Genomic DNA, 27293 nt, shown 5'->3' on the forward strand with positions numbered 1-27293 from the left:
AACCATTTATAGGGAAGGTGCATTATGTTGCATCATCGGTTACTCTTCAGATTGCAAGGATTATGACTCCTATTGAGTCATCATGTGCAAAAGGGTTAATGTATATGTTATTGATGTTTCATCATTATTAATGATGGAAAAAATATATATATAAACAAGAATGAAAAGTTTATTAACGATGGACCAAGATTGGGAAATTAGAAGGGACATTTGCGCCAACTCATGCGACAAACATTTCGAGTGCGTTTTCTGGCAGTACTTGCTTTCTGACAGTAATCATTGTCTAGATCAGTAATGTTTCCTTCTTTGTAATACTATTACAGTACTCATAAAATATCACTAAAAGTTATGCAATAATAATAATAATAATAATAATCCACCCATCCATCATCCAGTCCTGTATTGCCCCATGAGGTGTTTAGGAGCCCGGTACTGGGCAAGGTGGTTCTGACCTTTAAGATTAGAGTGAGCAGCCTCACTCATCCCTGAGTGGCATTACATGAGCAATAAACCCCAACCACTCCTTGGATATAAACCTACACAGGCTCAATGTGATTGGAGCACCTTACTTACCCATTAAACCACCAGGTGCCATAATTTGGTTATATGGTTACTAATTAGGATAGTAAATGGTTTCCTGGTGTACAGGAAACCATTTGTCCTGTCTGTCAGTGTAAAGTCACCCACAGACAGAAGGAAGAGGAAAGAAGAGGAGGAAAGAATGAAGTAAAGAAGGACATAAGAGGAAGGAAGGAAAGAACGAAGAAAGAGAGGAAAGGGCAGCCACCCGAGAGCAGCACTGCATCAAGTGAGTGGATGGTGAGTGCCCCCACCTACCACAATAATATAATAATAATCCATCCATCCATCATCCAATCCAATGTCGCCACATGAGGAGCGTAGTAATAATAATAATAATAATAACAACAATAATAATGCATACAAGAGGCAAGACAAGCCGAATGTGTTGAACACACACTGTTTAACGTTCCAAAGCATTATGCCCATAATAATACATCAGTATTAATAATTTTCCAAAGCATTATGCCCATAATAATACATCAGTATTAATAATGTTATTAATTACAAAATTATTAATACTGTCGTAGTAATGCATTACAGTAACGTAATAGAAAAGTAAACTGTGTGCTTGACACACGTGAGTAATGTCTCTTTGAGTTTTGCATTATTGGTATTAATGTTATTATTAATAATGCAATTATTACTGTCAATGACAGTTATGCCAACAACAAGCCACGCAGGCTTACAATGTGGATTACACAACAGTACAGTATTGCATGACAAAACCTAGGCATCAGTAATAACACTGAATACACTATAGTACTGCATGACAAAACCTAGGCACCAATAACACTAACAATACTATTATTACTAATATTAGTGTTAGTATTATGATTATGATTACTCTCATTATTTGTGCTAGTAATAATAATAATCATCATCATCATCAACATCATCATTATTATTATTGATTATTATTATTATTGATTATTATTATTACAACTGTTATTATTATTATTATTATTATTATTATTATTGTTATTATTATTATTATTATTATTATTATTATCTGGATCTCCTTTCCCACCCAAGGGCAGGGTGAGGAGTAGCAATTTCCAGACAGCACAAACTTGCCCAATCCAAATAGGCCACACTTCCATTCATTCATCACTCAAGCCCCCGGAGTCGTGGCTCTACCGGATACGCCAGAAACATTCACCACATTCTGCAGCTTCACACAAACGTATCCGATTGAGTCAATCCGGACGCTGCCATGCTCACAAGGGGTGCCAGAATCCCTGATCATGCACTTATCCTTACAACATTCATCCCACCAGCTCAGTCTCTTGTCAGTTCCCTAGCCTCACCAACCTCCAAACCTCTCCTCCTCGAACCCTCATCCACCATGTCTCTCCACTTTCTCCTTGGCCTACCTCGCCTCCTCCCTCCTTCAATTCACTCAGGTATACCTTTTTCACCACTCTATTGTTATCCATTCTTTCCACATGACCGTACCATCTCAGGACACTCTCTTCGATTCTGGTGTCCACCGACTTCCTCACTCGACACCTTTCATGAATCACATTATTTCATATCCTGTCCACCCCCTGTACCCCACATACACTCCTCAGCAGTCCCATCTCCACTGCTTTCACTCTTGACTTTTCATTTTCATGCCACACCATGGTCTCATACCCATATGTTAAAGTTGGCACTAACACTCCCTCATGTAAGCCTCATGCAGCTGCAACACTTAAGCCTATGTTTCTTATCAAAGCCTTCATTGCACCAGCTACTTTTCTTCTTTGTGTCACTCTACTTTTAACTTCTTTTGCACATTTTCCTCTCCTTTCTATCACTGTACCCAAGTATTTGAACTCTTTCACCAAATCCAGTCTCTCTCCATTCACTGTGACATCACACTGGGAGTCACCATCACCTTACTCCTCTCTGCATTTACTCTGAAGGCATGATGCTCACAGACATCAGCAAAACTCTACAGTAATAATAATCTATCTATCTATCTATCTATTACCAGACGCCTCAATCCCGTTCGGGGTGGCCACCAACAAATCGCCTCCACTTCGCCCTGTCCCTCGTAATTTCACTGCCCTGCTCCCAAATCCAGTCTCTCTCCATTCACTGTGACATCACACTGGGAGTCACCATCACCTTACTCTTCTCTGCATTCACTTTCAAGGCATGATGCTCACAGACATCAGCAAAACTCTACAGTAATAATAATCTATCTATCTATCTATCTATTACCATACGCCTCAATCCCATTCGGGGTGGCCACAAACAAATCACCTCCACTTCGCCCTGTCCCTCGTCATTTCACTGCCCTGCTTCCAACTTACACCTCCCTCTCTCACATACCTCTCCACCCCATCCCTTCATCTCATCCTCGGCCTCCCCCTCCCTCTCCCCCCCTCCACCTCACTAACATACACTCTCTTCGTCAGTCTTTCACCCTCCATCCTCTCCACATGGCCAAACCACCTCAGTGTATTCCTCCTAACGCTTCCTATCACATCCATATCCACACCACGACGCTCCTTTATATCCTCATTTGTCAGCCAGTCTCTCAGTGTGACTCCACAGGCTCCTCTTAAATAACTCATTTCCACTGCTCTCACTCTTGACTTGTGTCCTTCCAACAACGTCCAAGCTTCACTTCCATACGTTACAGTTGGTATCACAATACTGTCATGTAGCAACTTTTTCACTTCCATGCTCACTTCCCTGTTTCTTATCACTGCTTTCAAAGAACCAGCAACCTTTCTTCCCTGTTGTACCCTTTCAAGCACTTCACCCTCCAAACCTCCATCCTTACTCATCACACTACCCAAGTACTAAAACATACTCACATTTTCCAATTCCTCACCATCCAACCTCGCTGTACATTCACTGACTTCACCTCCCTCAAAGACCATCACTTTTCTCTTCCCTACATTCACCATTAGATTCCATTTCTTACACACTCTCCCAAACTCATCCATCAAGTCCTGCAGCTCCCCTTCGTCTTCACTCAACAACACAGTATCATCTGCAAACAACAGTACAGGGAATTTCCAAACACTACCCTCTCTCACCAGGGCCACTCCAACATCCACTACCCTACCTTGTACCTCTTTTATTACCCCATCCATTTACAGATTGAACAACCATGGTGACATGACAAATCCCTGTTTCAACCCAACCTTCAAAGAGAAAAATTCACTCAGTTCACCATCCACACGCACTGCAGCCTTAGCACCATCATACATACCCTTCACAGCATTCAGTAACTTTCCATCTACTCCGTATATTCTTAATACTTTCCACAATCCTTGTCTATCCACCCTGTCATATGCTTTCTCCAAATCCATGAAAGCCGCATACAACTTTCTTCCCTTCTCTAGAAACTTTTCCACTATAGATCTAATAATAATAATAGTAATGATAATAATAATAGTTTTTTTTTTTATAATATTGATATTTATAATAATAATAATAATAATAATAATAATAATGATGATGATGATGATGATGATGATGATGATAGTTATAATAATACTGCTAATGCTACTAATAATACTACAGTGCCCTCGCACAGTGAACGAGTTTATGGGCGGCAGACGAGCACGTTCACTGCGAATTCGTTCACTGTGAGGAACATATCTTATGGGAAAAATAGCATATGGGCGGCATCACTTCTTCAAAGTCCAATTTTTGAGCCATAGTGATGTACTAAATGGCACATTTCAAACACATAAAGTACAGATATATAAAATATGAAACACATGATTATTTACCTTAAGTTGAGCAAATGGCAATCCTGATTGACTTGAATACAGGTGGTTCCAAGGCAGGGAGATACACTTAGGGTGTCCTTTCCACATCACTTTCCACTCCGTCGATCCCGTCACCAGTCCCACTCTCATCACTTGACTGAACCACTTCCCCACGTGCCTCTACCCCATTCACCTCTCCCATAAAACTTTCAACATCCAAAGATGACACCACTGACATCACATCATGATCGTCTTCCTCAGGAAGTGTAGCAGACGATGTAGAGGCAACTGGCACCTGTTATTCTTGAATTCAGTTGTAGCTTGTGATGAGTGTTTGTTTTCTCATGTTGACTTCCGTATCGTGCCTGTCAGTCTAATAACGAAAAGTGGTTTCTACTCCACCAAGCATTTCCTGTGTCCTAAGGTAGCTAGTTTCATTTGCTTTGACCTCTTCTCTCAGAATATCCACTGCCACTAGAATTTTACTGGTCTTCAACAGGAGCAAATCTTCGTCCTCCATTGGAATCTGTTCAACAGGTTGCTCAGATCTGACCTCTTGTGCAGCATTTACTGGGGGAGGGGGGGGGTCGTTCAATATGGGAGACGGCGGTTGTGGCCTACTCTTTTCCCTGATTTCATTCACTCGGAGATCAACTTGTTCATTAAGGTTTTGTGGACCTGATTACCCCCTCCTTGTTCACTAGGTGAATCGTTTACTCTGAATACTTTCACTGTACGAGGGCACTGTATTACTACTAATAATAACAGTAAGTACTATTATTATTATTATACAGTAATAATAAGTACTATAGGTGGTAGGTGGGGACGCTCACCATCCACTCACTCGATGAAGTGCTGCTCTCGGCTGTCTGCCCTTTCCTCTCCACCTTCCTTATTTACTTCCTTCCTCGTCTGTCTTTCTTTACTTCAATCTCTCTTCATCCTTCTCCCTAAGGGTGACTTTACACTCCCTGTTCTGCCTTTCTTTCTTTCATTCTTTCCTCTTCCTTCTGCCTGTGGGTGACTCTACACTGAGTGACAAGCCAAATGGTTTCCTGTACACCAGGAAACCATTTACTGTGCTGGGTGGTAACCATATAACCAGATTATGGTGTCTGGTGGTTTAATGGGAAATTACGGCACTCCAGTCGGATTGAGCCGGTGAAGGTTTATATCCAAGGGATGGTTCGGGTTTATTACTCACGTAATGCCACTCAGGGATGGGTGAGGCTGGTCACCCTCATCTTAAATGTCAGGACCAACTTGCCTAGCCCCGGGCTCCTACTCTCCTCCTGGGGCAACGTAGGATTAGATGGTGGATGATGATGATAAGTACTACTATTATTATTATACTGTAATATTATTATTATTATTATTTACTATGCTGGGTGGTAACCTTATAACTAAATATTGGCGCCTGGTGGTTTAGTGGGTAATTATTGTGCTCCAATCGGATTGAGCCGGTGAAGGTTTATATCCAAGGGGTGGTTGGGGTTTATTGCTCACGTAATGCCACTCAGGGATGAGTGAGGTTGGTCTTTCTCATCTTAAATGTCAGCACCAACTGCCTAGCCCCAGGCTTCTACGCTCCTCATGGGGCAACGTAGGATTGGATGATGGATGATGATAAATACTATTATTATTATTATTATTATTATCATTATTATTATTATTATTATCCCCCCTGTGGCGGGGGGGACACAATCTGGCCGCACTATGGGGTGGTACTACTAATCTGTGGCCAGGTTGTGTTAGGAAGAATACTGCCACCGTATTCCCTGCGTGTCGTAAAAGGCGACTAAAAGGGGCGGGGTGAGGGGACTAGGGACCCCCTCCTCTGTTTTTTAGTTCCTAAAAAGAGACAGGCCAGAGAAAGGGATGGGGGATGGAGTTATCCCCGTACCCTGAAGATTGGGTCTATGATTGTGCGTGGATGTAGTACGATTGAGGCTAAAAGGGAGGAGACTGGGAGAATGTTTGTGAGAAGAAAGTTGGATGTGTTAGCTTTAAGTGAAACGAAGATGAAGGGGAAGGGTGAGTCTACGTTTGGAAGTGTGAATGGAAGATTGTCAGGTGTTGATAGAGGAAGGGCAAGAGAAGGTGTGGCCTTGTTAGTGAGTCCGGAAGTACAGCAGTTTGTGATTGAATGAAAGGAGGTGTCATCGAGACTGATGTGGGTGAAAGCGAAATTTGAACGTGAGTTGTGGGTGTTTGTGAGTGCATATGGGCCTGGTAGTGAAAGGGGTGAAGAAGAGAGGGAATCTTTCTGGAATGATGTTGATGAGTGTCTGCAGAGTTTTGGAGCGAATGTGAATGTGGTAATGATGGGAGATCTGAATGCTAGAGTGGGAAATGTAGCAGTTGAAGGTGTAGTTGGTATGCATGGTTTGCCTGGAAGAAATGAAAATGGGGAGCGAATGATAGCGATGTGTGTTGAGCGAGAGATGGTGATTGGAAATACGCTGTTTGAGAAGAAAGATATTTATAAGTATACATGGGTGAGACAGGAGGGTGGAAGGGTTGTTGATAGAGCTTTGATGGACTATGTGGTTGTGTCTAGGAATGTAATAGGAAGATTGTTGGATGTGAGAGTTCTGAGAGGGGAGGGTGGAGGTATGTCTGACCACTACCTGGTGGAGGGAAAGTTAAGAGTAGGTAAGAGATGGGTGAGAGCTAGGAGGGTTAGGTGTGGCAGGGAGGTTTTGAAAGTGAGTGAGTTGGATAAAAGAGAGAAAAAGATAGAGTATCAGGAGAAATTGAAAGATGAGTGGAACGCAGTGAAAGATCGGGAAAATGGCAGTGTGGAGGAGGAATGGCAGTTATTTAAGAGTGCTGTGGTGGGACATGCAGAAGAGGTGTATGGTGTGAGATGTGTGGGTGGTGGTGTAAGAAAAGGAAGTGAATGGTGGTACGAGGAAGTAAGTATGGCTGTGGCTGAGAAGAGACGTGCATATGAAGTGTAGCTGCAGAGGAAGGATGAGATGTCATATGAGAGGTATAAGGAAAAGAGGAATAGGGCGAGAAGGGCTGTGCGTGATGCTAAAGTGGCAGCAGATGAGAGGTGGGGTAGGCGGCTGACAGAGAATTTTCAACAGAATAAGAAAATGTTTTGGAAGGAGGTGAAAAGGGTGCGAAAGGGAGAGTCTGGGAAGGAAGAACGAGTAAAAGCAGAGGAGGGAAGGATATTAATTGAGATGGATGCAGTAAGGAAGAAATGGGCAGAGTATTGTGAAAGATTGTTAAATGTAGAGGAGGAAAGGGTGGCTGAGATTGTGACAGATGGAAGGGTGCAAGGAATAAATGTGGTGGGAGAGTTGAATGATTCTTTGATCACGAAGGAGGAAGTGGAGAAAGCAGTAAAGGAGATGAAAACAGGGAAAGCTGCAGGTATGGATGGGTGTGCTGTGGAATGCCTGAAGGGTGGTGGAGTGACTGTTAGTAAGATTGTTGAATGTGTGCTTTGTGAAAGGTATGGTGCCAGTTGACTTGGCAAGTGCTTGTGTGGTCCCGTTGTATAAAGGCAAGGGTGATAAGTATGATGGTTCTAGCTTTAGGGGTATAAGTCTGTTGAGTGTTGTAGGTAAGGTGTATGGTAGAGTGTTAATTAAGAGAGTTAGAGAGGGTACAGAGGGAGTGATTGGTGATGAGCAGTGTGGCTTTAGGAGAGGGAGGGGATGCGTGGATCAGGTGTTTGCGGTGAGATAAGTGTGTGAAAAGTATTTAGCGAAAGGCAAGGATGTGTTTTGGGCATTTATGGATTTAGAGAAAGTGTATGATAGAATTGATAGGGAGGCTTTGTGGACTGTTTTAAGATTGTATGGACTTGATGGTAGGTTACTAAAAGGGGTGAAAAGTTTTTATGTAAATAGTAGAGCGTGTGTAAGAGTGAGAATTGCTGTGAGTGATTGGTTTCTTGTGAGAGTGGGGCTGCGACAGGGATGTGTGATGTCGCCTTGGTTGTTTAATATTTATGTGGATGGTGTTGTAAGGGAGGTGAATGCAAGAGTTTTAGGTGGAGGTCTGAGTATGGTGAATGTTGGTGGTGGAGAGTGGAATCTGAAGCAGCTGCTGTTTGCAGATGATACTGCACTGGTGGTTGATTCAGAGGAGAGATTGAGACAGATGGTAGAGGAGTTTGGAGTGTGAAAGGAGGAAATTGAAAGTAAATGAGAATAAGAGTAAAGTGATGAAGTGTACGAGGTTGGTAGATGGTAGGGGGATGATTATAGTTTTGAATGGCGAGTTGCTTGAGGAGGTAGAGTGTTTTAAATATCTAGGGTCACTTGTTGCTGTGGATGGAAGAATAGATGCAGAAGTGAAGTTTAGAATAAATGAAATAGGAAAGGTGCTGGGAGGAATGAAAAAAGTGTTTAGATGTCGTTCGCTTAGACTGGATGTAAAGAGAAGGCTGTATGAAGGTGTTGTGGTACCGACTGCATTATATGGGGCTGAAACATGGAATATGGGTGTAGCAGAGAGGAAAAATTTGAATGTAATGGAGATGAGGTGTCTGAGGAGTATGTGTGGAGTGACGCGTATGGATCGAGTGTGGAATGATGAAGTGTGAAGGAGAACTGGAGTTGTTCGGGAGATGGCTGGTAGAGTTGAGCAGAGGGTGTTGCGATGGTTTGGGCATAGGGAGAGAATGGATAATGAGCGATTGGTGAAAAAGATAACTAGATCTGATGTGAGAGGTGTAAGGCTGAGAGGAAGACCACGAATAGGATGGATGGACAGTGTGGAGAGAGCGCTGGATGCGAGAGGGATGTCTGTTGAGCAAGGAAGAGTGGCTGTTGTGCGTGACAGATATAAATGGAGAGAAATTGTGAATGAATAAGTGATGACGCAGCCCTGAGGGGATATTCTCCCGCATTTGGTCTGATCAGCTATTTCAGGTCAGGTGCGGGTAAGGGGATGAGGTTGTTATGATGTGGCAGGGGTAAACCAGCTCTGCTGTTGGGCCCTGCTGCGGATGTCACTGACTGCATTGCGCAGTTGACCCTTGTGCGGTGTGGTGAGGTGAGGATCTGTCCGTTCTCCCCTTTGGGGCTAAGATGCGAATGAATGTGTTTGAATGGATGAGTAAATGGAGAGTGTGTCGTCCTGTCTCGGCTACCTCCCTTTCCGTGGGGGAAGCTGCCTAGGTATATAGATAGATAGATTATTATTATTATTATTATTATTATTATTATTATTATAAAAGTTACATAAACACTCACCAGTGAGTGAAGATTAGAGTTCATTGTGTTTGTGTTATCCATCCATTATCCATAAACAGGTCCAGGTCGTCAACAGTAGAGGCATTCTTGTGTATGCGTAATCCATTTCTAATCCACTAAGAGATCCAGGTCGTCAACAGTATGGCCAGATGTCATGGTGCTGGAGACATGGAACTATTCCACTGGCACATAATCCATGAGAAAGTGCCTCTTCTGTGTCCTCCTCAGTGCCACCACCTGAGTGCCCAAGGGTATCTTGGTGGTCAAGGAGGGCAATAAACCAGGCTTTGGTCTGGTCACCAAGAAGCCCATCCAGAACACATAGGTCTTGGCACCTCTCCTCTGATAGCAGACGGGCATCGGGGTATCTGCAGGTGAGTTGCACAGTGGAGAGGTTGAAATGCAGATGACTCCAGACACCTCTCCCTTTGATCAACTGGATTTTCTTGATGTCTGCAGGAATGTCATCCAGGTGTTCATCATTTTTTATTGTGTAGCCTTCAGGGTAGGTGTTGGCCACAAACAGCTGATATGCCTGAGCAAATCCTGGGGCACTTCGTCGTTAGATGACTTCCTGGAGTGCCTTGACATTCATGAAGTCATCACGTTGCATTGCAACAACAGGGAACCTCTTTTTCACGGCTGATCGAATAATGTCCATGTAGTCCTCTGGTGTGGCATTGTACTCTGCCTTGCTGATCTTTTTTCTATTGAACCGAAGACTTGGTCACAGGGCAGGGAAGAGTGGCCACTTTTTAAGAAAATGAACTCTACCCTGAACAAACAGCTGCATTGCACCTGCCGTAGTGCCATGAGGACCATGTTAATGTTCTTGTTTTGGCCAGCGCAATTATTGCAGAATATGCATAGATGCACAAAGTCCTGCTTTTGTATGTCCATTTTCCAATATAGCCACTTCAGCATATAACTTGCCATCTCATATGACCCTCGTCCTGCTGTGACCTCACCCCAAACAGAGTGCCCTCCTCCTCATTGAGGTCGAATACACAGAAGTTGTACATACACACATTTTCCATTTATAATAGGCAATGCCAGTAGAGACACTAGGACATGGCAGAGTTTGCTGGAGGTCAGTGCAAACCACCTTGATGTTATCGTCGGCACTGCTTGCTGCAACTTTCTCTTTCTGGTGGTCTAAGTCCCGTGGCACCTGTGCAGTGGCCTTGTGCTCCCTCAGACTTGCCTCCAGGTCTGCATTTTTTCCTTGTCACCTGCTTCACTTTTCATCACGATCTCATACTTTGTACAAGTGTTGCAAATGTTGGTTCTTGGTGGCTGAAACATGATATTGTAATGCTTGTGAAGATTTCATGATAAAACATCTCAGACACCTTTTCATCACCTATGTAGTTTTCATTCATCCACCCCCTGTACCAGCCATACAGTTCACCAATGTTGCCACCACCTTCTAGGTATTTGCGGTGTGGGGCACAACACCGAGAGGAATGGCTAGCAGTGACAGGAAGACTCTTGATGAGTTCGCGGACATGTGCTAGCTGATCGCCTGTGATGACCCTACCTGACGGGTGATGGCCACGCATATCAGGAATGGGTGTACCATGGGGAGAGGTTTTCCTTTTGAATACAAGCAGCCTCACTTTCTTATTAGTGAGGCTATGGATGGGAGTGAATGCTTTCCGACACACAGGAAACCCCCTTTGGTTAACTTTTACACAAAACCCTTAGTGCACCGGCCACTGGCTGGTTTCTGCCACAGTAAATATCACAGCCTCCTCGCGTATCAGAGACTGTAGATATGCATTCTGTGCATTGTAATCACCCACAGCCCAGAAACTTCTAAAAATGCTGTCAGTGTTCTCCCTCCCCACCTTTGTCAAACCACCCATCAGGACATGGAGCGCCGAATTTTCTGGCCGCTACACGTTTTTTCATGGAATGGCTAATGTATTCTTGGCTAAGATTATGGCATTTTTTGGCCACATTCTGCTGCCATGCCTCCACATTCCTCTCCCTCACTTGCCCGCCCTTCTCTTTACATACCGCACCGCCGCCACCTGCATCACCAAGGTTGCCCCGTGCTTCCACATGGCCATGCTAACCACCACCATGTTTACTACCACCACCACCACTACGCATGACACCACCAGAAATACTATTATCACCACCACCATCGCTTTCATCACTATCACTTTCATGGTGGATGGGATAACTACCACTAATATCAGTAAATTCACGCATGTATGTGGAGAAGTTGGGGTCGGAATCACTGTACTCCACTACCCCCATAGAACTTGAGCTTGCTTAGAGTAGCATCGTCTTCACCATTCGAATCACTTGCTTGGCCAAGACCTGAGCCCTGCAACACATTCATCCTGATCCTGATGCTGTTTGGACATTTTCTGCAGAGTTACAAACAGGTGACAGTAGTAATTCAAAGATAATAATCGCAAAAGTTCAGAGCGTCCTTGTTGTGTCCGCAGCCAGGAACAAAACAGAAGGGACTGTCATGGCTGCTGCATACTAGGCTCCCATTTGCTGAGGGCGGTCATGTGATGGGAAGAGGAACGATCTGATTGGCTGGTGCAGGCCCCACACCAGGGAAGGGACACTCACGGGACAGGCAGCCCATCTCATCTGGGAGGGAGGGGTTGCCTTGGAATATTTCCAAATCATATGTGTTGCTCATCACGTATAGCACCGCTATCCTGACGGGACAAAGAGTCCTTCTAACAATTCCCCCCCCCCCCTCACTCGGTACAGAGAGCCAGCTACATTGATGGTGCAGAGTAGTTTTTTGTTTTTAGTGATTTTCACCCATATATGCTCTAGGAGAATGGATGCTTGTCCACTCCCAGATGAAAGTTAACTCCTCAGTATAGTGCTGTACAACATAAAATGGTCTGGCTGAACAGCCCCGAGTCCCTTAGGAAGGCTATGGCCAAGACCGGGCTTTCCCACAGAGCTCTCAAAGAGTGTATGTTGTGTTGTTGGCGTAGGTGATTGTGTCCAATGCAGTCTTGCATAATGTGCTTAATAGTATGGGGTACTGTGTTGCATCCTGGACAGGCATCAGCGATGGAGTCATCCACCCTCTTCTGGTAGCTTAAGAGGGCTGGATGGTGCCCGCATCTCAGCCTGGCCAGGTGGACCCTGTCCTTGTGAGGAAGATAGGATTCAGAAGGGTGGATGTCAGGAGGCCGTGCATGCAGCTGTGTGTTGTCTTTGCGACTGAATGGAGCGGCGAGTGATCTGAGTGTGGATGTGCTTCTGGAAGCTGGTCTGAGGTGGGCGAGGGGGGAGAGATGACAGTATCTGTGTATGGTATTGTGTGCTCGGTGTTGTTTTGATGTTGCTTGGTGTGGGTGGATGTGCTGCCATGTACTGTAGTAGATGTTGTGGGTTTGTGGAGGCTGCAGCAAGAAACTGGGTGCCTCTCATGTCTAGGTGATCCTTGACTTTGAGAACTTTGGTTTCTTGATGTAGGTGGTCTGTGGGTGTAGTAGCTGTGCAGCCTGTGATTATTTTTAGGGCCTTGTTCTGTATGGTCTGTCGAGTGTTGTAGTGTGTTTTGGTGAGGTTAGAAGCCCAGGCAGGGCTTGCATAATTCATCACTGAACGTATGTATTGTTTGTATACTGTGGTGGTGGTTTCTTTGTTGTGTCCGAATATTGTATGGGCAAGTGACCTCAAAGCATTGAGTCTTGGTGTTATTTTATTTTTAATTTTTGTGATGCGTTGTTTAAATGACATTGATGTATTGTATGTTACACCAAGGATTTTGTGGGTGTTTGTGTGTGGTAGGGGAGTGTTGTTTATGGTGAGGTGTGGGATGTGACTTTGTTCTGCTGTCCAGTTTGTGAGAAGAGTCACTGTAGATTTGGCTGGGGCTATTTTGAGCCTGTTTGTGGTGAGCCATTCGTGTAGTGTGTTGAGGTAAGGTTGAATTATGTGTGCAGCTGTGTTTGCATTTTGATGTGTACATGTAAGTGTTATATCATCTGCATAGGAAGCTATGTGTATCTATGGTGTGTGGGGTGTGGGTATGTCATGCATGTATAGGTTAAAGAGTTTAGGGGACAAAACAGATCCTTGTGGGATGCCGTTTGTGAAGTTTTTGACGTTAGAAGACCGACCAACAAATGTTACGTGTGCACATTGCCTGCTAAGTAGTTTGCCAGCCATCTTTTTGTGTTATTGTGCATGTTTGTGTTTAGTATTTTGTTTGTGAGGTTGTGGCTGGGGATGGCATCAAAAGCTTAGGTAATGTCTAGTGTGATTAGGAGTGTTCTGTGTGGTGGCCTAGCTGAATTCATGTCATCGAAAACCCTCTGTGTAAGGTCTGTAAGAAGGGTGTTTGTGGAGTGTAGTGGTCTAAAGCCATGTTGTGACTGGGCTAGGGGTTGTGAGGTGTGAATAGTTGTAGTACCAGTCATTCAGTGACTTTAGAGGGGGTGCAGAGTAGTGTGATGGGGTGATGTGAGGAGGGTAACGTGGGGTCTTTGTTGGGTTTAGGGATAGTGATGATATTGCCATGCTTCCAGATGTTGGGTATTATGTTGTGTGAATAGCTGTAGTTTGATATGTTGGTGAGTGCTTGTATGCCTTGTGGTCCTAGGTGTTTAAGGTGAATGTTGCTTATGTTGTCTGGTCCACAGGCAGATGAGTGCTTGAGGTTGTTAATGATGTGCTTCGTCTGGTTGTAAGTGAAAGGTGTGTAGTCTGGGTCTGTGAGGAACTGTCTCTTACGTTGGATGATACGTCGGTCTTCGGGATGGGTGTTTAGATGGCTGACGTGTGAAAAGTGATTGATGAGTGTGTTTGCTTGTTGTTTGTTTGAGGGTATGGTGTCTGTCGTGATGGCAGCGTGTGATTGTGTGGTGTTGCTGTTGGAAAGTGTGATGCTGTTTAGTGTTTTGTAGAGTGTGCTGATGTTTGTTTTGTGGTCAAGTCTTTGGAGGTAATTTTTCCAGTTTAGTGTTTGCTGTTCTGATATTTTATTGTTTATCTGAGTGTTGAGTTCTTGTATTTGTTGTACAGTGTCTTGTGTATGGGCTGTTGGGGAGTGTCGCAGTGTGTCCCATTGTCTGATGAGGCCTTGAATTTCTGGTGTGAAGTTAGGGTTGTGTCTCTTTCTGTTGCCTCTAGGGATGTGTCTTTTGTCTGCATCTTGTATAATTGTATTGAAAGTGTGCACAGCGTTGTTGATGTTTGTGATGGGAGTACTGTTTAGTGTTTTGAAATGTTGTTCTGTTTCAGTTACAAAGGCCTCTCAGTTGGCTCTCTTATAATTAGTGTATGTGTGTTTGTGGCCAGCTGGGGTGATTCTGGTTTTGGTAGTGATGATGATTGGAAGGTGATCAGAACCTAGGGTTTTGACCACTCTCCATGATGTAGTGGGGGCGAGGTTTGGGGAGCAGAAGGTGATGTCTGGAGATGATGGGAGGAAGAGGGCTTGGTGTGGGATATGGGTATGTTGGTCTAGATTGTTTAGTATAAAAAGATGATCTGTTTGGGATTGTAGTACCAGCCCTATGTCTGTGTCAGGGTTGTTGACATGCCGATGACTTGGCGTTGAAATCACCACCCAGGATGATGATGGGTATGTTAGTGATGTGGTGTATCTGTGGAGAGTAATTGTGTGGTACTGTGGGGGACGATTGGGGGGGGGGGAATGTATGTGTTAGCGATTGTTATGCGTGATTTGTTACCAGTGCGTATTTTAATTGAGTGTATTTCTGTTGTGGTGTCATGTGGGGGGAAAAGTGACTTTGTGTGTGCACTGGTATCTGCAAAGTTGATGGATTTGTGTACCAGGGTGATGAGTCCACCGCCACCGCCATCGGCCCAGTCTTGTCAAATGGTGGTGAAGTCATGAAATGTCGGTGTTTTCTGTGCTCTGTGTAGTTTTGTTTCTTGTAGGATGGCAATGTGTATGTTCTGTTGTTTGATGAATTGTGTGAGTTCTTGTTTTTTGGTGTTTATGCCATCTGTGTTTAACTGAAGAATGTTTATGTTGTGTGTGCGATGTGTGTTGGCTGCTGCAGCACAGGGGAGAGGTGGTGTGGGTGGAGGGGAAGGGGTAGGAGGAGGTTGTGATGGAGGTAAGGGTTGAGATGGATTAGGATGGGTTGGAATGGGAGGAGTTGAGGGACTGGATGGTGTGGGTAGGGTCAGTGGGTTTGGCTGTGGAGTGTGTGAAGGAAGTAGGAGTAGGATTGGAAGGGGGGTTGTGGGTGAGGGAAAGGAGCATAAGGAGCAGGTCCAGGTGTTTGTGTAATGTTTTCTGGATGCAAGTGTTGTGCAGGTGTAATGGGTCCAGTTCATGCAAGAATTGCACTGAACTGAACCCTTTGTCTGTTGGCTCAACGTGATAGGTTTTGAGCATGGAGGACATATGTATTTGTTGGTGGGGCCTGGATTGCTCTCAATGTCCCCAGCTAGAAGAAGTCATTGAGAAATGACAGCCGGGGAGTCATTTCTCTGTGTAGATAAAACGGTGTTGTTGTGTGTGTGTTGTGTTGGGAGATGTGTTACGGTTTTTGGCAGAGGTGGCGTAACCGCCCTTCTAATGCAGGGCACCTCTCAAAATGCTTTCCATCACATCCACATCCACATCACAACGCCTCTTCACTTCCTCATTTTCCAGTCTGTCTCACCATGTAACTCCACATGCCCCTCTCAGATAACTCATTTCCATTGCTCTCACTCTTGACTTCTGTCCTTCCAACAACATCCAAGCTTCACTTCCATATGTTAGAGTTTGTATCGCAGTACTGTCATGCAGTGACTTTTTTTTATTTCCCCGCTCACTTCCCTGTTTCTTATCACTGCTTTCAAGAATCAGCAACCTTTCTTCCTTGTTGTACCCTTTCAGTCACTTCACCCTCCAAACTTCCATCCTTACACATCACACTACCCATGTACTTAATTGCCCATACATTTTCCATTTCCTCATCATCCAGCATCACTTGTATCCAGTGACATCATTTCTTTCAGAGAACATAACTTTACTCTTCCCCACATTCACCGTTAGATTCCGTTTCTTACACACTCTTCCAGGCTCATTCACCAAGCCATGCAGTTCCCCTTCATCTTCACTGAACAATACAGTATCATCTGCAAACAATGGTACAGGAAGTTTCCTAATGTTACCCTCTCTTATTAAAGCTGCTTCAACATCCACTTCCCTGTCTTTATCTCTTTTATAATCCCGTCCATTTACAGATTGAACATCCATGGAGACATGACACATCCCTGTTTCAGTCCAACATTCAGATACAAAAATTCACTCAATTCACTATTCACACACACTGCAGCCTTAGCCCCCTCATACATACTCATCTCGGCATTCAGCAACGTCACATTTACTCCATATACGGTAATCCTTTTAATATACTGACGCCCAATAACCGAACTCCCCAATGTCTGGACATTTTGGGCCTGGGCCTTCGGACACCCCCCCCAAAAAAAAAAAAAAAAAAAAAAAAAAAAAACTATTTTGAACATGGCATGCTGCACTGAACAGCTGTGTTTGCGTGCGGCCCCTTGCTTCTTCCCCTCCCCAGTTACCGCCTAACTACCATCCTGATTAGACGCTCATTGCAGTGGATGCCACAAATGCTCATTTTTGTGAATAAACAGTGAATAAATTGCAATACCTCGCCAGTAGACCACATGGGAATTTACAGTGTTGTGCAGTGTTAAGAAATTAGAATTCAGAGTGCAAACTGGTGGTTGCAACTGGCATGGCACAAGTAAGAACAGAATATGCAGTGTTAAACAGTTATAATTCATAGCGCAAAGGATTAAGTGCAGCACAACACTGGATTACTGTACCTGCTTCAAGAGCATTTTCACCACTGCCAGAGCCTTGGAGGAGGCAGGTTAATCTTCGTAACGGCCATGGACGTGTTGTAAGTACTCTGTACACTGCCAGATATTTTCCATACTAACTTCTGATTCCTCATTCTCTGGTTCCTTTTCATTTATTTCATGCTTTCTGTCCTTTATTTGTGTGAATAGGTGCTGTGCATGTCTGGTAGGGAGATTTTAGTAGGTGGTTTTCTGAGTTAGGCTGGGTTAGGGTCCATAAGTACCTGTCCAGGAAGCATTTTCAAAGTATCCGGACAAACCAACTTTTCTAGACATGCCTTTGGCTCTATTACATTAGATATTGGAGGGATTACTATATTAATATTTTCCATATTCCTTGTCTATCTACCTTGTCATATGCTTTCTCGAGATCCATGAAGGCCACCCATCTTTCCCTTCTCTAGAAACTTTTCCACTAAAGACCTAAGAATGAATATATATCTGATTTATGTAACCTCTTCTCTTCCTAAAACCTCCCTGTTCTTCACCAACTACTTCCTCTGTTATTTTCCCCGACTCAGTCACTAAGTATCTTACCATACACTTTTCCTATTACACTAAGAAGACAAATGCCCATATGATTACCAAATGCGTCTTTTACCCCTTTTCCATTGTACTGTCTATCTATCTACCTATCTATAGCCTGATGCCCTAATCCCACAAAGGGTGGCCGCAGACAAAACGCCTCCAAGTCGCTCTGTCACCCGCCATTTGACTACCCTCCCCCCAATTCACCCCCCCCTCCCTCATATACCTCTCAACTCCATCCCTCCACCTCATCCTCGATCTACCTCTCCCTCCCTCCACCTCACCTACATACACCCTCTTGGTCAGTCTTTCATTCTCCATTCTCTTCACATGTCCAAACCACCTCAGTGTATTTCTCCTAATCTTCTCAACCACATCCACATCCACCCTACAGCGTTTCTTCACTTCTTCATTCGTCAACCTGTCCCTTTACGTCACTCCACATGCTTCTCTCAGGTAACTCATTTCCACTGCTCTCACTCTTGTTCCTCTTGCAAGGTCCATGCCTCGCTTCCATACGTCAGGGTAGGGATCACAGTACTATCATGCAGTGACTTCTTAACTTACATACTCACCTCCCTATTTCTCATCACTGCTTTCAGTGTACCAACAACCTTCTTTCCCTGCTGTACCCTTTCATGCACTTCATCCCCCAAAGTTCCATCCTTACTCATCACACTACCCAAGTACTGTACTTGAATGCACTCACATTCTCCATATCCTCACCATCCAACCTCACTGCACACTCTGTGACTTCATTCCTCTCAAACACCATAACTTTACTTTTGTTTACATTAACTTTCAGATTTCTCTTCCTACACACTGTCCCAAATTCATTCACCAAACCTTGCAACTCCCATTCATCTTCACCTAACAGTATATACTGTATCATCAGCAAACAGCAACACCGGAATCTTCGAAATCTCACCCTCATTCATTAGAGCCACCCCCACATTCACTGCCCTACCCTGCACCTCCTTTACAACCCCATCCATGTGTATATTAAACAGCCATGGAGACATCACACAACCCTGTTTCAGTCCCACATTGAGATCAAAGAACTCACTCAGCTCACCATCCACTCGCACCGTAGCCCTAGCTCCCTCGTACATACTCCTCACAGCACTCAACAATTTCCCCTCCACTCCATATATTCTTAATACCTTCCACATACCTTGCCTATCTATTCTGTCATAAGCTTTCTCCAAGTCCGTGAAGGCAGCATACACTTTCCTTCCCTTCTCTAGATACTTCTCCACTAAACATCTTAGAACAAATATCTGATCTACACACCCTTTTCCCTTCCTAAATCCCCCTTGTTCTTCTCCAACTAGCTCCTCTGTCATATGCCTAACCCTATCAATGAGTATTCTACCATATATTTTACCAGTCACACTAAGTTGGCAAATACCCCTATGGTTACCACATACTTCTCTCTCCCCTTTTCCTTTGTATAAAGGAACAATTATATCTGATTTCCAGTCCTCTGGAACCCTTCCCAGGAGAATAACTGTACCTGACTTCGAATCCTCTGGGACTCTACCTTCCTCGCAGGACAATCTGCACATCTTCCATATCCGTTCTACTACTGTCTCTCCCCCATGCTTCAACATTTCACCACACACTCCATCAATTCCTGGGGCATTCCCCACTTTGACTTTCTTCATTGCTTCCACTACTACCATCCTACTGATTCCTTTCTCTTTTCTCACTTCCCTCATTCTCCCAGCCATTCCCCAGCCACTTATCCTCCCATTACTTTCATTCTCTATGTTTAACAGTTCTTGAAAATATTCTCTTCATCTGTTCACTTTTTCTCCCTTCTCCGCTAGCAATCCACCATTTTTAACATTCACTCCCCAACTAACTTCTTTATCATCCTGTATTACTTTCTTTACATCTTTTCAGAACATTTTCTCACATTCTATCCACTTCATACTCTAATTCCTTCCAAATTCCTCATCCACTCTCTCCTTACTGTCTCTTATTAATCTTTTCACCTCTCTCTTCCTCACTACATATAACTCTCTCATCCATCTCTCAACTTCTCCACGCCCCTGCTTCCCATCCACTCACTATATGCTTTCTTCTGTGCCACAGCTTGTCTCACCTCTTCATTCCACGATACTGTTCCTTGCACCCCTTTTTTCCTTCCCCTCACCCCACACACCACCATACATGTTGCACAGATTACTTCTTTAACCCCTTAACTGCGAGGCGTCACTTTCGTGACACTTGGGAGCAAGGGATCATATCGTGGGGCGTCGCTTTTGTGATTCTGTGTTATTTTGAATTCACCCGGGCTTCCAAGTGGGGGCTTGTATCATCTATCAGTACTGCCAATGTCCAGCACTAGTCAGCACTCCTAATCTCATCGGTACTCCCATCCATTGTTGACAATTTAGCCATTTCTCCCCGTTCTTGACTCCCCTCCCTACCCCCCCTCCATTACCCTATCCTCTCGCCTGCCCGCCTGTGCTACGCTAAGTAAATCTTCCCTGGAATTTTTCACTGATTTCATCCATTGAAATAAGCCCTATGCCTTATTCTTATACCAAATAATATATACAAGAAAGAAATAAGGTAAGTGAGAGTGCCATACACCTGGAATTGGCTAATTATCACCTGACAACACCTCACGTGCACTCGTTCGCTAATTTTCGCTGTTTATTTCCCCTTGAAATATGCCGTATAATCTATTTTCGTAATAAATATACATATAAGGAGGGACGGGAGAAGCCTAAGTGACATTTACATTCACCTGGAAGTACCTAATTTATAATGTATTGTCTAGATTTCCTGCCAGTCATTTCACTGCTATATATAGCTGTTTCAAGAGGCTAACATTGGTAGTAATGAATTTCCCTAGGTAGGCTACCACCCCGGCCCACCCTTATCAGTTCACTCTCATCTTCTAACGTGGAGGTACGTCAGTTCGGTCTTTGCTAGCTTCAGGGACTTTTCACCCCCATGCAAAGGGCCATGTGACCTTTACCCCCTACTAAACCTTGTGTGGAAAGAGGTAAAGGGCTTATAATTGATCAAAGAGTGACTATGATCTTTCTGTTGAGTAAAACAGTGCTAGTGGAATTGTAAAAAATGTGTAAATAATGTGTAAACAGCAAGTGAAAGTTTCATTCATTCATTCATTGCCAGACGCCATGTATCCCAAACGGGGTGGCCAAGGGCTTAGAGTTAATTGTTTCACAGGGAGGGGCACTAATCCTCCACCAACCCCACTTGACACATAGGGATGCCAACAGCGTCTGGTGTTCCCAGGCGGTCACCCATCCAAGTACTAACCAGACCCAACGTTGCTTAACTTCGCTGATCGGACGGGAAGCGGTGTACTCAACGTGGTATGGCCGTTGGCAAAAATGTGTAAATAATGTGTAAATAGCAAGTGAAAGTAATGAATGTAAATATACGTGAACAGTGGAAAATAGTTTTATAAGTTACTTCAAGTGACAGTGCATAACACAGTGTAAATAAAATAGAAATGTAAATAACGTAAATAAAATAGAGAACGTAAATAGAAATGTAAATGAGTAGTATTATAAGAATACGAGTATATACCCTAAGAGTAATGAAAGTGAAAGTTTCACTCTAGCATGTCTGAATACTATGAGTTATGAGAGTGAAGATGAAAGTGACATTCACTCTCAATGCTAGTATACAGGACGAGAAAGTGAATGCTACGTATTTTACTGAAAGAAATTGAATCCCTACAGTGACAATAAACTAATACTACTGAAGGAAACTTATGGATAAAGACTGTAGATATATATAAGTGTTATATAGTAATAGAAATATAAAGTGTGAGGGGTTTTATGAATAATAAATGACAGAGTACCAAGAGCGAACTAGCGCAAGTGCGACGGTCAGACGCGCTTGTAATTTTCATTGGTTTCACAGTGGGTTTTTTTTTTAAGTATGGATCCCAAACTACTTGAAAATCATAGAGTACTGTTTATAGTGTTAATATCTGGCTGTGGTAATCATATTACGGGTTGTCGGGAAGTGTAAAGTGGAGACTTCGTTACCCAACTTCAGAGGTCTCCACAAGTCCTACGGTAACCGATGAAGGCTCAACAAACATTCCAGGAGAAAGCTGAAGGTATGTGGCATAAGCATATGTAATTTTAGTATTCTAGGACTAATAACTGATTTTAGGCAAATATTTTTTGAGAGTCTGTCGAAACCCGAATAACCCCGCGGCACACGCAAAACATTGGTAAACATGCCCGCGGTGTAGGGGTTAAATATCTTGCACACACCTTCCACCTCCCCCATCTGCTCCAAATCATATTTACACAGTTGCTTCTCCACTTTTATATTCTGCCATTTTTCCATCCTCTTGTAACCTTTCTACCATCCCTGTATGGACTAAGTCTTCCTGTCCTTTCCTCCTTCTATTCCTCCATTGCTTTTGAACCTTGACTTTTGCCACCACCACTTGGTGGTCAGAAGGTCTACTCCCCCAACCTCCGTATGCTCTTGCATCCACTACACACCTTCTCATTGTCATCCACACCCACATAATCAGTCATTGCCTTCCATTCATTCAGTTTATGACCCCCTCTTCTCATCACTCACCATGTATACCTGTGGATAATTATATGTCTCAGTAGGGTATTGGCTATCACCAACCTCCTCCCCACACAAATGTCCACTAGAGCTCTGCCATTCTCATCCATTTCTGCAGGCACACCCTGTTTGCCAACTACTCCATCCACTTTCACATTCTCTACTTTTCCATTCATATCTTCAATCAAAAACACTCTTTCATTCCTTTCAAACTTTTCCGTGAATGCTCCCACATTTGCCCAGAGTTCTTTTTTCATTCTACTTGCATTATCTTGCATTGGGGCACACACACACACACACACACAAACACACACACACACACACACACACACACACACACACACACACACACACACACACACACACACACACACAAGATTGACTCCGAAGGAGACAAGTGGGTAAAAGAAATTGAGGAAGTAAGGAGGATAGGGCCTTACAAGAAAGGTGAAGCAAGACCAATGGGAGTCAAGTTTACATCAGAAAGTGTAATAAATGAGATACTTAAAGTGACCTGGAAATTAAGCAAAGAGGCGGGGATGGAAAATACTATAATAAGAAAAGATCTGAATGAAGAAGAAAGAGAAGTTTTAAAATCATTAACCCCTACTCCGCGGGCTTGTTTACCAATGACTTGCGTGTGCCGCGGGGTTATTTGGGCTCCGACAGACTCTAGAAAAATATTTGCCAAAAATCAGTTATTAGTCCTAGAATAATAAAATTACATATGCTTATGGCACATACTTTCAGCTTTCTCCTGGAATGATTGTTGAGCCTTCGTCGGTTACCGTAGGACTTGTGGAGACCTCTGAAGTAGGGTAACGAAGTCTCCACTTTACACTTCCCGACAACCCGTAATATGATTACCACAGCCAGATACAAACACTATAAACACTATTCTACAATTTTCAAGTAGTTTGGGATCCATACTCAAAAAAAAAAACACTGTGAAAGCAAAGGAAATTACGAGCGCGTCTGATCGTCGCACTGGCACTAGTTCGCTCTTGGTAGTCTGTCATTTATTATTCATAAAACCCCTCACACTTTATATTTCTATTACTATATAACACTTATATATATCTACAGTCTTTATCCATAAGTTTCCTTCAGTAGTATTAGTTTATTGTCACTGTAGGGATTCAATTTCTTTCAGTAAAATACGTAGCATTCACTTTCTCGTCCTGTATACTGGCATTGAGAGTGAATGTCACTTTCATCTTCACTCTCATAACTCATAGCATTCAGACATGCTAGAGTGAAACTTTCACTTTCATTACTCCTAGGGTATATACTCGTATTCTTATAATACTACTCATTTACATTTCTATTTACGTTCTCTATTTTATTTACGTTATTTACATTTCTATTTTATTTACACTGTGTTGTGCACTGTCACTTGAAATAACTTATAAAACTATTTTCCATTGTTCACGTATATTTACATTCATTACTTTCACGTGCTGTTTACACATTATTTACACATTATTTACAATTCCACTTACACTGTTTTACTCAATAGAAAGATCGTAGTCACTCTTTTATCAATTGTCAGCCCTTTACCTCTTTCCACACGAGGTTTAGTAGGGGGTAAAGGTCACAGGGCCATTTGCATGGGGGTGAAAAAAGCCTTGAGGTCAGCAAGAAGAAACATACGTACTCTCGCTTTGGAAGATGAGAGTGAACTGATAACGGAGGACCAGCGTGGAGGCCTGCTAGGGGTTATTCAGAGTTACCAATATTACTTCTTGAAACAGCTAAGTCTAGCACTGATATGATTGGCAGGAAATCTAGACAATACATTATAAATTTGGTAGTTCCAGGTGAATGTAAATATCACTTAGGCTTCTCCCTTCCCTCCTTACATGTATATTTATTACGAAAATAGATTAGAGGCCTACTTAGGAAATATATATTCAGAGCTACCAATGTTATATCTTGAAACAGCTTTGTCTCGCACTGATATGATTGGCAGGAAATCTAGACAATACATTATAAAATAGGTAGTTCCAGGTGAATGTAAATATCACTTAGGCTTCTCCCTTCCCTCCTTACATGTATATTTATTACGAAAATAGATTATATGGCATATTTCAAGGGGAAAAAACTGCGAAAATTAGCGAACGAGTGCACGTGAGGTGTTGTCAGGTGATAATTAGCCAATTCCAGGTGTATGGCACTCTCACTTACCTTATTTCTTTCTTGTATATATTATTTGGTATAAGAATAGGACATAGGGCTTATTTCAATGAATGAAATCAGTGAAAAATTCCAGGGAAGATTTACTTAGCGTAGCACGGCCGGACAGGCGAGAGGATAGGGTAATGGAGGGGGGGTAGGGAGGGGAGTCAAGAACGGGGAGAAATGGCTAAATTGTCAACAATGGATGGGAGTACAGATGAGATTAGGAGTGCTGACTAGTGTTGGACATTGGCAGTACTGATAGATGATACAAGCCCCCACTTGGAAGCCCGGGTGAATTCAAAATAACACAGAATCACAAAAGCAACGCCCCGCGGTATGATCCCTTGCTCCCAAGCTTCACGAAAGTGACGCCCCGCGGTTAAGGGGTTAAAGGAAGAAGTAAAGGAAAAAAATGATAAGAGGACAGAAGAGGAATGTAATACTTTTTTTGGGAGAGTATTGGATATGAAAGTAAGGAAATGGTATTTAAGGAAATAGAAGTGAAGGAAACTAAGGGGGATGGTTGTGAAAGATCAGAAGTTGAGGAAGTGGTACGGACAGAGAGTAGGAGAGAAGAGGGTATTAATAATGTCAAAAATAATTTGAAGGTGATATATACTAATGTTGATGGTTTCATATCGACAAGGATCGAAATTAATGATTTCTTGAGAGAACATGAACCTGATGTCATGTGCTTTGTAGAGACCAAATTAAGAGAAGATATTGATGTTCATTTGGGAGATGGTAAATACAAACTGTGGAGAAAAGACAGAAAAGAAAAAAAGGGAGGAGAAGTGATGATAGCAGTGAAGAACAACATAAATGTAGATACTGTGGAAATGGGAGAAGGCAGGGCTGAAGTGATATATATGAAATTAGAAACTGGAGAGAATGTTAAGAGAGATATGGCGGTAGTGTATGTTCCCCCAAAGACGAGAGCATGGAAGGATGACGAATACCATGAGATGTTGTTAGATATGGCTAACTACTTGCAAAAAATAATTGAGAAAAGCAATAATATAATTTTGGTGGGCAACTTTAATTGTAGAGGTGAACTGGGAGGAATGGTACCCGGGAGGCGGCGAGGATTCTTGGGGCACTATGTTATTAAATATAATAATGAATAATGTGATGACGCAATGGGTCAAAGAAGAGACATGGTTTCGAGGAGAAGGACACACCAGCAAGGTTAGATTTACTGTTCACCAAAGAACCTGATGTAATAGAATAATTGGAATATCTCTGTCCTTTGGGAAAAAGTGATCACGTGGTCATTGAGTTCCAGATGTTAATAGGAAACGTCGAGCCAAGACACGAGCTTCATAGACAGGGAAGATACAACTTTGGGAAAGCAAATTTTACAGGATTGAGAAACTTTTTTGAAAATGCGGATTGGAGAAAATTCAGAGAAACAAGAGAGATACAGAGGAAGTGGGATATCTTTTTAGACCTCTATAATTTGGGAGTGGAAAAATTTGTACCAAGAGTAAGAGGGAAAGAAAACAGGAAAAAGGAGTGGTTTAATAGAAGGTGTATGATAGCAAAAAAAGAGAGAGATAAGGCGTGGAACAATTGGAGAAAGAGAGGTAACGATAGAACAAAGGAAGAATATAAAAGAACAAGAAATGAATACACAAGAATACGTAGAGAAGAAGAAAGGAATTTTGAAAAAGGTATAATTGACAAATGCAAGGATGAACCTAAACTGTTTTATAGATTTGTTAATGGCAAACTGAAACAAAAGGAAGGAATCACCAAACTGAAAGTAGAAGGAGAGGTCTTTAAGGATGCGGCAATGCAAGCAGAAATAATGAACAAACGTTTCCAGTCAGTTTTCACTAAAGAAAAGAGCTTGTGGAAGGGGAGGGAGTGATTAGAAATGTTCCGGTGATGAAAGATATAAAAGTGGAGGTACAGGAAGTGTATAAATTACTGGAAACTCAAGATGTAAGGAAAGCCCCAGGACCTGATGGAATTTCTAATTGGGTATTGAAGGAATGCAGAGAACAACTGGCAGATAAAATTCACAGCTTAATTGTATGCTCACTGGAAGAGGGGAAAGTGCCAAAAGAATGGAAGAGAACAAATGTGGTACCAATTTACAAGGGAGGAAACAGGGAAGAACCCCTGAATTATAGACCAGTGTCTCTAACCAGCATGGTCACAAAATTGTGTGAGAGAATCTTGAAAGACAGATGGATAAAATATCTAGAAGAGATGAATATTTTGGCTGAATGTCAGTTTGGATTCAGAAGTGGAAGGTCATGTGTTTCTAACTTGTTGAGCTTTTACTCAAGAGCGATTGATGTGGTACAGGAGAGAGATGGTTGGGTGGATTGTGTGTACTTAGACTTAGAGAAGGCCTTTGACAAGGTACCTCATAAGAGAGTAATGTGGAAACTAGAATATATAGGAGGACTAAAGGGGAAACTTCTGGAATGGATGAGAGACTTTTTGAGAGACAGACAAATGAGGACAGTAATAAAGGAAAAGATGTCTGGATGGAGGGAAGTAGCAAGTGGAGTCCCTCAAGGCTTAGTGTTGGCGCCAGTAATGTTCCTGATTTACGTAAATGATATGGTAGATGGAGTGAACAGTTATGCAAGTCTGTTTGCTGATGATGTAA

The 27293-nt window shown here is 42.9% G+C and overlaps 1 protein-coding gene and 1 non-coding gene across 2 annotated transcripts in view; one reads left to right on the forward strand and one right to left on the reverse strand.

Moving 5' to 3' along the window:
* Positions 1-27293, forward strand: part of LOC145406699 (leukocyte elastase inhibitor-like) — a 622781-nt gene that overhangs the window by 332153 nt on the left and 263335 nt on the right. The gene's annotated exons all lie outside the window — the stretch shown is intronic.
* On the reverse strand, positions 21154-21272 carry LOC145406948 (5S ribosomal RNA). Its single transcript, XR_013898619.1, has one exon. It is a non-coding gene; the product is annotated as a 5S ribosomal RNA (ribosomal RNA).

This window comes from Coenobita brevimanus, chromosome 71, assembly GCF_032717465.1.
Source record: "Coenobita brevimanus isolate Jiangsu-jjx chromosome 71, ASM3271746v2, whole genome shotgun sequence".
Classification (NCBI taxonomy): Eukaryota; Metazoa; Arthropoda; class Malacostraca; order Decapoda; family Coenobitidae; genus Coenobita; species Coenobita brevimanus.